The sequence below is a fragment of the Apium graveolens genome, chromosome 4 (assembly GCF_009905375.1).
Source record: "Apium graveolens cultivar Ventura chromosome 4, ASM990537v1, whole genome shotgun sequence".
Classification (NCBI taxonomy): domain Eukaryota; kingdom Viridiplantae; phylum Streptophyta; class Magnoliopsida; order Apiales; family Apiaceae; genus Apium; species Apium graveolens.
Window position 1 is genome coordinate 120,583,840 of NC_133650.1, and position 11,795 is coordinate 120,595,634.

The 11,795-nt window shown below is 34.3% G+C and overlaps 1 long non-coding RNA gene across 1 annotated transcript; it reads left to right on the forward strand.

Annotated features, from left to right (window-relative positions):
* The first annotated feature begins 1,658 nt into the window (after positions 1-1,658).
* Positions 1,659-7,782, forward strand: LOC141719360 (uncharacterized). The gene is made up of 4 exons (XR_012574096.1): positions 1,659-3,191; positions 3,313-3,390; positions 4,252-4,296; positions 6,144-7,782. It is a non-coding gene; the product is annotated as an uncharacterized LOC141719360 (long non-coding RNA).
* Positions 7,783-11,795: the final 4,013 nt, after the last annotated feature.

Here is an 11,795-nt window from a genome sequence, read left to right on the forward strand (position 1 = left end):
TTAAAAAGTATTTGGACGTGTGCGTCATTATTTTTTTATTGATAATATTTTAGTCTATTCTAAAACGGAAGAAGAACATGCGGAATATCTGAGGATAGTGGTAGAAGCATTGAGAAGAGAAAAGTTGTTTGCCAAATTCTCACAGTGCGAATTCTGGCAAAATGAAGTTCAGATCTTAGGACAATTGATGAGCAGTGAAGGAGTGTTAGTTGACCCTACCAATGTTGAGGCAGTATTCCAATGAGAAAGAATAACCACACCTACGGAAGTAGGAACTTTTTGGGAATTAACCGGTTTTATGAGAGGTTCGTACAGGATTTCGCCAAGATATCAGGACCTTTGACTAGGCCTACTTGCAAAACGGAAAAGGTTGCGTGGAATGAAAATGTGAGGATAGTTTTCAGGAATTGAAAAGGAGTTTGGTAACAGCCCTCGTGCTGGCATTGCCGATGGAAAGGGTGATTTGTGATCTATAGTGATGCATCACATAAAGGATTAGGATGCATGCTCATGCAGCATGGGAAAGTGGTTGCTTATGTCTCACGGCAGCTGAAGGAATATGAAGTAAGATACCCTACTCATGAATTAGAATTAGCAGCAATAGTTTTGCTTTGAAGAATTGGAGACAATATCCATACAAAGAAAATTGTGAGATCTACACTGACCATAAGAGCCTTAAGTATATATTTACTCAGAAAGAACTCAACAGGAGACAGAGGAGATGGGTAGAGTTAATGAAAGACTATGTCGGTGAGATTTTATATCACCCAGGGAAGGCCAATGTGGTGGCCGATGTCCTTAGTAGTAAAGAGAAACTCAAGATGTTGACAACGCCGGAGAAACTAGTGAGAGAACTCGAGGAGATGGAGATAGAGGTGAAGTCACCGGTAAAGGGACTAATGGACTATTTGAGATCAAATTAGAACCGGAATTGTTAGAAAAGATGGGACATTGTCAGGAAGAGAAGACGAATGAAGAGCGAGAATCTTTGACTGAGAAGAAGTCAAATGTGAGAAAGATGAGAAGGGAATTATGAGATATACGAACCGGATTTGGATTCCGAATGTTCGAGAATTAAAAGATGAAATTTTATGCGAAGGACATAATTCTAGATATTCAATTCATCCTGGAGGTAACAAGATATATCGAGATCCAAAGGAATATTATTGATGACCCAACATGAAAAGAGACGTGGCCAATTGGGTCAGTAAGTGTTTGACCTGTTAAAGAGTGAAGGTGGAACATCAGCGACCAAGGGGACTCCTACAACCCTTAGGAATTTCGATGTGAAAGTGGGAACAAATAGCCATGGATTCTGTGGTAGGATTTCCCCGAGCTAAGGCTAACCGTGATGCAATATGAGTAATTATATATCGACTGACCAAGTCAGCATACTTTCTTCCAATCAAGAAAACCTACATGGTGGATAGATTAGCAGAGCTATACATCAAGGAAATTGTGATAAGACATGGAGTCTCTGTAGCTATCGTATCTGACAGAAATCCCCGATTCAACTTCAGATTTTTTTTGAGGAACTTTCAGGAATGCTTATGAACCAAACTGAATGTGAGTACTGCATACCATCCCCAAACCGATGGACAAAGTGAGTGAATCATTCAGACATTGGAGTACATGTTGAGAAATTGTGTAATTGATTTTTAAGGTTATTGAGATGAACACCTATCTTTGATAGAGTTTGCCTACAGTCATAGTTATCATGCGAGTATAGAAATGCCCCCACATGAGGCGCTGTATGGTCGGAGGTGCCATTCACCCTTGTACTGGGATGAAGTTGGTGAAAGAAAGTTACTAGGTCCCGACTTGGTGTAAAGAACGAGGGACATAGTTGAGTTGAACAGAGGATGCTTAGCGGCAGCCCAAGACCGACAGCGTAAATATGCCGACTTAGAACGAAAAGACAGAGAGTATGAAGTGGGTGACCAGGTATTTTTGAAAGTGTTACCATGGGAAGGACTGATGAGATTTGGAAAGAAAGGGAAGTTGAGTTCCCGATATATGGGTCCTTTGAGATTTTGTGACAAATAGAACCGTGGCATACGAATTGGCTTTACCTCCAAACCTTCAACAGGTTCATAGTGTTTTTCATGTGCCAATGTTGAGAAAGTATAATGCGGATACCAAGAATATAGTGAAACATGAGTAAGTACTAGATCTGTCCAACATTGAGCAACCAGTTGAAATCATTGGTTGAAAAGAGCAAGTACTCAGGGACAAGAGTGTCAAGCTATTCAGAGTCTTATTGAGACATCCCAAGGTCGAGGAATCGACTTGGGAATTAGAGAGCCACCTGCGAGAAAGGTACCCCCATCTATTTGTGAGTTGATTCCGGGACGGAATCCTTTTAAGGGGGGGAGACTGTAAGAACCCTGATTTTTGTAATATTTTAAAACTTCTGTGAATAGTAACTTGAGCTAATTAAGTAATACGTATGGGGGTCATCATAAAATGAATAGTGGAATTTTGAGAATTCGAGATCATATTCTTGTTTATCGAGGAAAATAAGTGAATGTAAAAGCCAACGGAATTCGAAGATTCACAATTATACTACGTGTTTTCGTATCCGTAAAGAATGGCGTAGAACCGGGAATACTACATGAAATAAATAATATATCAAGGTGTTTCTATGATCAAGAGAAGGAATGGAATTGGTTATAGGATTATAAGCGATAAAAGAAATCGCTACGAAATAAGTCGTTATACGTGGAAACTATCGGAATGGAACGACGATTGCGTTTACGATAAATAAACGAATGAGAAATTAAATCCCATGCAAGTTGGCCATGCATAACCAAGTCCTAGCTAGTAGTTAGGAGTGTAACTAGATGATTAGAAGTAACTAGAATAGTTAGTGGAATAGTGTTGAATAGTGATGGGAGACAAACAAGTACACAAGCCATACTTCTCCCTTTTCTCACTTCACCACACAATCAAACCAACCCATACCTTTGCCAAATTATTGTCAAATCTGCTGCATACATCCCATATATTCATTATACACTCCCACACTTTAGCCACAAAAGAAAACAACCCCTTTTCCCTCACTTAAAGCTCTCCCATTTTTCATTCCAGCAGTTCGGATTTTCTGAGCAAGGGAGAAAGAAAAATTCATAACTCAAAATATACTCATTCCAATATCATGAAATTTTTACCATATCTTCTCTATATCATGGGTAAGCTTCGTACCAAATTTCAGCCTCAAATTATTTTTTTTGAATTTTATAAAAATGTTTGAATGAGGTGCTGAAATGTAACTCCGAAATTCTAACTTGTTTCTTGGTTTTGTTTCTTAAGGAGCTAGCCCTTCTAAGTGTTTTCTAAGCAAACCAAGCCTCAATAATCCTAGCACTAACCTTTCTAGTGTCCAAGAAGGTATAAGTTTCAACCCTTTAAGGTTTTATGGTTGGATTTAAGAGTTATGTTTGTTGTAGTGTTAAGATCCAAAGGATTGTGTTTGTTTGAGTTTGTATTGATTATGTTCTTGCTAAAGGCTTGAGATGTTGAGTTGTATTCCATGTATGTGGTACTAGATAGAGCATACAAGGTTCATGTGGGTGGATCTTGAGAAGTACTTGTGTTTATGATGGTTATAGGTAGTGATTGTGTTAAGATCAAGTAGTAGAAATTGAGTTTGGGCATTCGTGCACTTGATCTGTTTTCTGCAGGACATTCGGCCATGAAAATGGTTAAAATTTGAAAACCACTGGCCATGAACAGATAGATCTTGTTTTGTAGTTTCTATACATGTGTAGATCATCATGAGGAGATTTACGGTTTAGGAGTTATGGTCGTTTTAGTGTAAAACATTTCTGTGATTTGCCTACTGCACTTAAGTCCACTTGCATGGTGATTTTGAAGGACTTAAAATAATTTCGAGATTCTGGAAAAATTATGAAAAATGGATATGACAGTAGAGAAGACTGTCCAAAAAGAATTTTGAGATAATATTAATTTTTCGATTTTATAAAAATGTTTTGATAAAGCGAGTGCAAGCGAGAAACGCATAAAAACCTAGTTTTGACGCGCGTTTTCTCACGTTCAAGCTTAAAACTCGAAAAGGACTTTCTAAAGCGAACGATCGATTTCAAAACTCGACCATGTTATAAAGTGAGAATATAAGTGTTGAGAATATGACGATCGGAGATTCGTTATACTTGAGTAGTTGCGAAAGTTGCTTAATAAAAGCGAGACGTTAATCGCGTACTAACTTAGACCATTGGTTCTTGTTTATAGATCGCCAACCAAACACTAGATACCATACCACTTCGATTACTCGAGGCAAGTTTTCGAAACCCTATCTCATACTATCCATGCTATATATATACTGTTGTGATATTGATGGCATGATTTACTGTTCAAATATATATGCTTCTCTATGATATCAATGCATACGAATTATGCGATTGTTTACGAAAATAAATTTCATTTTACACGAGTATGAGAAATTGAAACGTATTTCAAATATAATATAGGATAATGGGAGTCGGAAATATTTTAATAACGGTTTAATTTCGGAGAGAGCCGAACGCGAAAGATTTCTATTTCGATAAATAAAGTACGTTCGCGTAATTTATATATCAAGCGAATGATTGAGATTTTGACTTAAACTTCGAGAAATATTGGTTTATTCATTTAAGGGACACCCTTACTCGATTGATTATTTTATAAAGCGATACTTAAGGGATTATTAAATATCCATAAAGTATTTAAAAATATACTGAATAGTTTATAAATCATTTCACGTTATTTAATAAAGATTTAACTATTCAAAGAGCAATTATAGGATACCAAATCCTGTTTTGATTATTTGATTAAGGTGCCTCCATTCATTGGACCTTATTCAGAGATATTTTGTATTTAAGATTTTTTTTTATTAATTCATTGAACCTTAATTAGAAATACTTTGTACTTAAGATTTTATCAATTCATTGAACCATATTCAGAGATATTTTATATATAAGCTTTTTATCAATTCATTGAACCTTATACAAAGATGTTTTATTTATAAGATTTTATCAATTCATTGAATCCCTCTTAAATTATTATGAGACCTTAGATATTTAATATCTTCGGACTTCTAAAAACTTATTTAAAAATAGACATGGTTCCCAAAGGTACTTTCTAAATTATTCAAAACTCTTGAAAGAGATTAATCATTTGAAACGTATCAAAACCTTAGGGAACTTAGTCTAGAAGCATAAGAGTTTTGCTTCCTCGTTCAATAAAGAACAAGTGAGTAATATATGTGTCACCCTACTACAGATAGGGATTTGAAAATGATTTTAAATTCAAAACTCTGACAACTCCCAAAGATCAATTGAGTTAAAAGTGATGAATAAATCATCTTATTTAAAGGTCAACTTTTAACGACCTATTCCTTCGAAAAAGGATTTTGAGCAAAAGATATAATTGTTTTGGGACTGGAATGTGGCCTGCCCGGCACGGAGTGGTATCGGGCAGTGACCAGGCGCGGAGTGGCGCATTATGCAAGCGCGGAGTGGCGCATTGTACGGTTATATGGTCTATGTGACCTTTGACTTTCGGACTTGCACGGCAATGGGCAACCACCGTGTAGTGTCTTGATGAGCCCAAAGGCGGCTAGGTTTGTATTCCTTCTACTAGTAGAGAAAATTTCGTACTCGGCTGATCACCGGTACGTGGTTTATTCCAGTATAGTCCCTTTCTTCCATTTTGGAAAAACTGTTGTGAAATATATAACAGAGAGCCGATAAGGCTGAGTTTTAAACAAGGATATTGATAATTATATATCAAATCCATTTGAGAAATCTGCCAATAAGGCTGAGTTTTAAATTGGGATGTTGATGAATATATATCACACCCATTTGAGAATCTTGGTTCGAGTAACATCTTGAGATTTTGAAACAAAACGAGTACGAGTATAAAATAATTTTGAGAAAGAGATGAATACAAGTATCCAGTGGTTATACTATTGTAGTTGATTTTGAGAATATTATAAATTTGACAAGCATATAAACTTTCAGATTGCTTTGGAGATACAAAGTATAATTATTGGTTTTATTTATCCTTACATACTTAATTATGGGGATATATACCTTGCTGAGCTATAATGCTCACCCTTGCTTTTATATATCATATCACAACAGACTACCAGCATGGATCAGACCAGGACTGCTGTCCGTAGGCGGGTAAGGAACACTCGTGAGTTCTGTAGGCTTTTTGTGCGCCAGCCCCGTCAGGTAGATAAGTGGAGATGATTTATTTGATACTGTTTCCAAGCATATAACCTGTGTGTGTGAGTTTGAATAAAAGGTCGAGTAATATTGTGAAAAGAGAATTATTTAATTAATAAGTGATCGTAACGACCCGAATTCACGACCTTGGATTTGGGGGTGTTACAGAACTGTTCTCTCTCAGTGATGAACAAATTATCACGAGAGCTGCTAGGGTTACAAAGAATAATATTTTCGATTAAGATAACACATATAGTGTAAACCCTATGCTGTGTTTATATAGACACACAGTTACAAGATAAGTTTTAATTGATATAGAGTATAATTCTGTATCCTAAAATATATTTATCAGTTATCTTTTCTTCCAATTATTCTATTCTTCATAGAATTCTTCTCCATGCATATTTCTTTCTGTTTTAGTCTCGATCTTCTTTCCTTTCAATCAGCCGCCTTCCTTATCTGAAAGTCTCCTTAAGTCCAGATATTATCTCCTGATAAATATCTTCTGATAACTTAAGTTCTGATAACTTAATTCCTGATATCTTAAGTCCCGACTTCAGTATAAGAACTGATTTCCGGTTAAGTACTAATTTGTCCTGTTAATTAAGATCTGAAAACTAAACACAAATCATCATTAGCCATGACATCATAAATATATCTAACAAAGTCTAACTTCCCAGCAAACATATTTTTCTCAATAGATATAATCTCAATGGTATTCTAGCACTGCTAAACTTTATTTTACATGCCTAATTACCGTCAAGAAGTTGACACGGTTCATTGCTATCTACTCATTCACTATTCTCCAAACTAACCCTTACTCAATTTTATTACAACATTTATCACATTTTTACAAACCAATGATAAAACTCTTATTAGTCTCGCACTACGCAAACCAAACCAAATCATCACCTATTTAGACAAACAAAATACATACCTTCAAAATCATCCAATATCAACCTCACTTTATTGTATGTTCTCATAATCACGTATATATCGTTAATGACGGTTGAACTATTATAATGATAAAAAACTCATCCAAATTAAAATTTCACATATTAGAAGCATTAATATCTCTTCTTGATGTCTTTGAATCCTCTTAAATTATAAAATATGGTAATTATAGTTGGATTTATAGGATGAATGATGTCTCTACGTGTTTCTAATTACTTCACTTTTAGATACATCTTAACTCATTTGAAAGACATGTACGATAAAACAAAATGAACTGTTTTGCATCTAAAAAAGGAATAATTTACTGCCTAAGATTTAAAAAATATAATACAGTTATCGGTGCTGAAGTGACTCAGTTTAGTTGATCCTAATATTTTAGTTGATTATATACTTGAATAGTTGTCTTGTAGTAGGTGTTATCCCTCCAAGACCCATTTTAGCTGATAGTGATACTTACTGTAGAATAATCTAGCAATAGAATCAGAAACACATAAGTCAACTTTAAAGCAAACATGCTTCACATAACCAATATATACTAATCAAATTGTTTTTAAATATATTATAAAATATCTTACCAATTAGTGAAGACCTTGAAGGCGTAATTTGTAAGTTTGGCCTTAAAAGAGTAACATAGATATTTTGTTGGTGAATAGAGCTTGTTGCACCTGTCAAACAAATTCAAAGATTAGAAGAATGAAAGTCAAACTCTCCAGAAGCATAATTATTAAATAAACCAAAGGTTATATGAATATGTGCATACAAAAGCTCTACATCAAGTGATAGTAATTACAAGTTCCGCTCACACAACAGAGTTTGTATTGAGGAAGGCTCTGGTCTGTATGAAATAAAAAGTTGTAATAATATGGTCAGTTGTCTAGAAGAAAGTAAGATAAGATGCAGGTAGCGAGATAATATGGAAGACTTAGTATATAGTTCAAAACTTCTGGAAAAGATTAAATGAAGAATAAGCATGTAAATGCTGGGAAAGATAATATAAAACTTGCAAACCCTCTTGTTCTCCCGTATTTAAAATCTGTTATAAAAAAATTATTTTCAAAAATCATATGAAACAAACATTAGTTACAAATTTACATATATGTTTATTTACTAATAAATGTCTAAAATACAATTCTCTCCTTATCCCATTAATTGCTATGATATGTCTATCACTCAACGACTACCAAAATCTATATAAATAAAGAAGCAATTGATTTTAGTTCTCTCTCTAATATTTATTGGACTAATATATTCCTTACTGATTTACCACCATATAACCAGATCATTTTCATAGGCCAGTTTCAGGACTTATCGAATTTGTTATATTAAACATTTTTTACAGGATAATTTGGACTTCCATACTTCACTTTGTGGTTCTATTTTACTTAATACTTCTTTTCACCTCAAACTTGTAGCATGTTGTGTTATGGAGAAATAAACATAAATCAACTAAATTCATTTCTTATCAGGCTTACCTCATGAAATAGTTTAGACACATACAGCGCGCGTATAGAGATGTTAGCACTGCTGTTTTCCTAACAATCATGTTTGTGCTTATGCAGGGGCAACCTACTAAACTACATAAGAAGCAAAAATATGTTATCCAAACGAAAAAAAGAAGATTTTTATCTTTCCAATCCAATATAACATCCCATTAAAATGAACTTGCAAGTTGAAACATGATAATCCAGGTAATTATTAAATGCTTCACAAATGTAGTTGTTGGCAAACATACTAAATAGGCATCCCCCCTACAATATGTTAAACCTGGTCTCTGTTCTATACCTCTGAAAATTTATATTTCTTTAACTTCCCTTCTGTTTTGCTCATCTGCCTCAATTTAACTCCTGCAAGAATAGAGAAATCTATAAATTTAAATATCTAAATACTTATAATTTCTATATAACTTTCATGTAAAAAATTGAAGTAGTTCTTGATCAACAAAACCAAATCATTTTCAAGGTTGTTCAACTTATAGAAAATAAGGCTTACACATTCTGAATTTGTTTAATTTGTGATGAAATATGGCGATATGTAAGCAATTCTGATTCTATTGATTCGTGATAAAATAGCAGGAAATATGAAATTATGATCTTGCATTATAACAGCAAATAAACATTTCATGTAATTTCAGTTACAAATAGAGCCAAAATACAAACTTACATAATATCAATAAATCTACACTCATTCACTTTATACCATAACCGAAGTACATACAATAACAGATCTGTACCTTATCAAATAAAGTCGAGACATCTTATTCCACTTCATCATCTTTCATATTAATACCATTCTGTAAGAAAATTAAAAAAAAAATCAAAACGAAGTTATTTAGATCTAACATCAAACAGTTGGAGTGCAAAACTTAAGTTTTTATATAATCAAAAAATTAATTGAATCATGATAAGAATAAAAGGTCACTCGATTGTGCATTGTTGTGAATATGTTGTGAACCTGATGATTTCATTAACAAAACACCTTAGTAGATTTTACTAAGTGAAAAATGTAGCACTCAACGGATAAGGATTGTAGTCCCGACGGATGACTCTATATAGTCCCAACGGATGATGATTTACTATCCATCGAGTGAGTAGCTTGTGTAACAATAAGTCTGTAGCACATTTCTGCATACACATTGTTTAGATTCTGTAAGTAGTACTCAAGTCATGTTGACTGTAACTAGATATGCAGAATAGGTTGATTAATTGTACATAGATGATGTCTTGTAATTCTGCATAAATGAAGTGAAGTCAAGTGCTAGATAGCTACCCGACGGATAAACAACAATGCTACTCGACGGATGATCAACTAGGCAACACGACGGATGATCATGTACCCGACGGATAATCAATTCAAACATCAGTTGACAGTGACAACACAGTCACATGTGTCGAGTGTATGCAAATGGAATGTGGAAGCCTATTCAACTGGGTTTTAGAGAACAAAGAAGCATTGCCATTTCCATGCTATTATGAAGATATTCAAAGATGCTGGAAAAAAGTAATGAAGCAGCATAGTATTAGACCAGATAGTTTTTGTCTTATTAGCTTGTCTTATTACTTTGTAATCTTGGTGTTACATAAACCAAGAAGTAACAAATAGAACAACAAGAAGAACTAAGCAACAAATAGAGAAACATTTGTAAGCTGTATTCTTAGCATTTCTCTACAATCTTAGTTGTTAGAATTTGTAAGCAGCTGTGAGCTAACTGCTACACAGAGTTCTCTTGATATATTATATATCTCTGGTGGATACATTCAAATCCACCAGAAAGTTTTTAAAGACTTGTGTTTTTAATTACTTGTGTTTTGATTCATTTCAAGTTATTATTCCGCACTCTGCAAATCAATTCACACTGATATATATATTTAAGTTAGAACACCTTTAATTTTTTGAAAAAGTTTCAAGAATTCCATTCAACCCCCCTTTTGTAATTTTTGTTGCATTATTAGGGACTAACAATTGGTATCAGAGCAAGCTCTTAATAAACAAAGAGTTTAAAGATCACAACAAAACAGCAAGATGAACAAGAAGGATGTTGGAGTCAAGATTCCTTTTCTGGATAAAGATAATTACCATCACTGGAAGGTAAAAATGTGTAATAACCCCAATTTTTGGAATTTTTTTGAAACCCTTATGAATAGTGTTTTTGCTGAATGAGAAAACTTTTCATGCCACACTAGGTAGGGGTTCTTTTATGGATATTCTGAGATTTTATTGGCACTCTATATGACATATAAGTGTATGTAAAGATCATCAGAATCCAATTCCGAACACTTTGATTTTTCCCGGAAATCCACTAGATACGGAAAGAATTGAGTATAAGGTAACATGATAAAAAGGATTTAAATTAAAGGATTATAAGAGAGGATCATAAAAGGAATATAATGTATTGAGAAAGGTTAAGGAAACCCAAGTAATAAGATCCCGGGTATGATCCCTCAAACGATAAACGAAAACGAAAGTTAAGCGAACCGTATAACAGATCAGCGCTCATTAGGCAAACAATTAGGAAGTTAATCAAAGAGGTTAGGGATGATGAGGTCATCCAACCAATAAGAAGAGGGCAAGTAAGGGATGATGACATCACAAAGTGGCATAAGCATGACATAGGAGGGAAGGAGGTGTGGATGAATGATAACCACACAAAGTTCAAGGTTATTAAGGTAATTAACCAAAATCTAAACAAAAACAACCAAGCAAAAACAAATCAAAGCAAAAACACAAAATCATCTCTTTCTTCCAAGCTTGCTCTCGGCTTTTCCCCATTTTCAAGAAGAAGAATTTCAAAATTCAAGTTCCAAGCTTCCTTAATTGGTAAGATAATTAACTAGTACTCATTATGCATAGATATAGCTATTCCATGAGTTTTGTCACACCCCCAACTTAAATAGCAAAATAATTATAGCTATTACATCATTTTAATGAGTATTACACAACCAAAATCCAAGATCTTACAGTTTAGGGTTTGGAACAGCCCAACACTACCAACTATTACATCTGATTACAAATACCGAGTCCTCACACAACTATTATTACTTATTCTACCTGAGCTCGAACATAAGCATCAGCATCACAGGTCTTACGGGCAGTCTGCTTGAATCTAACCATGGC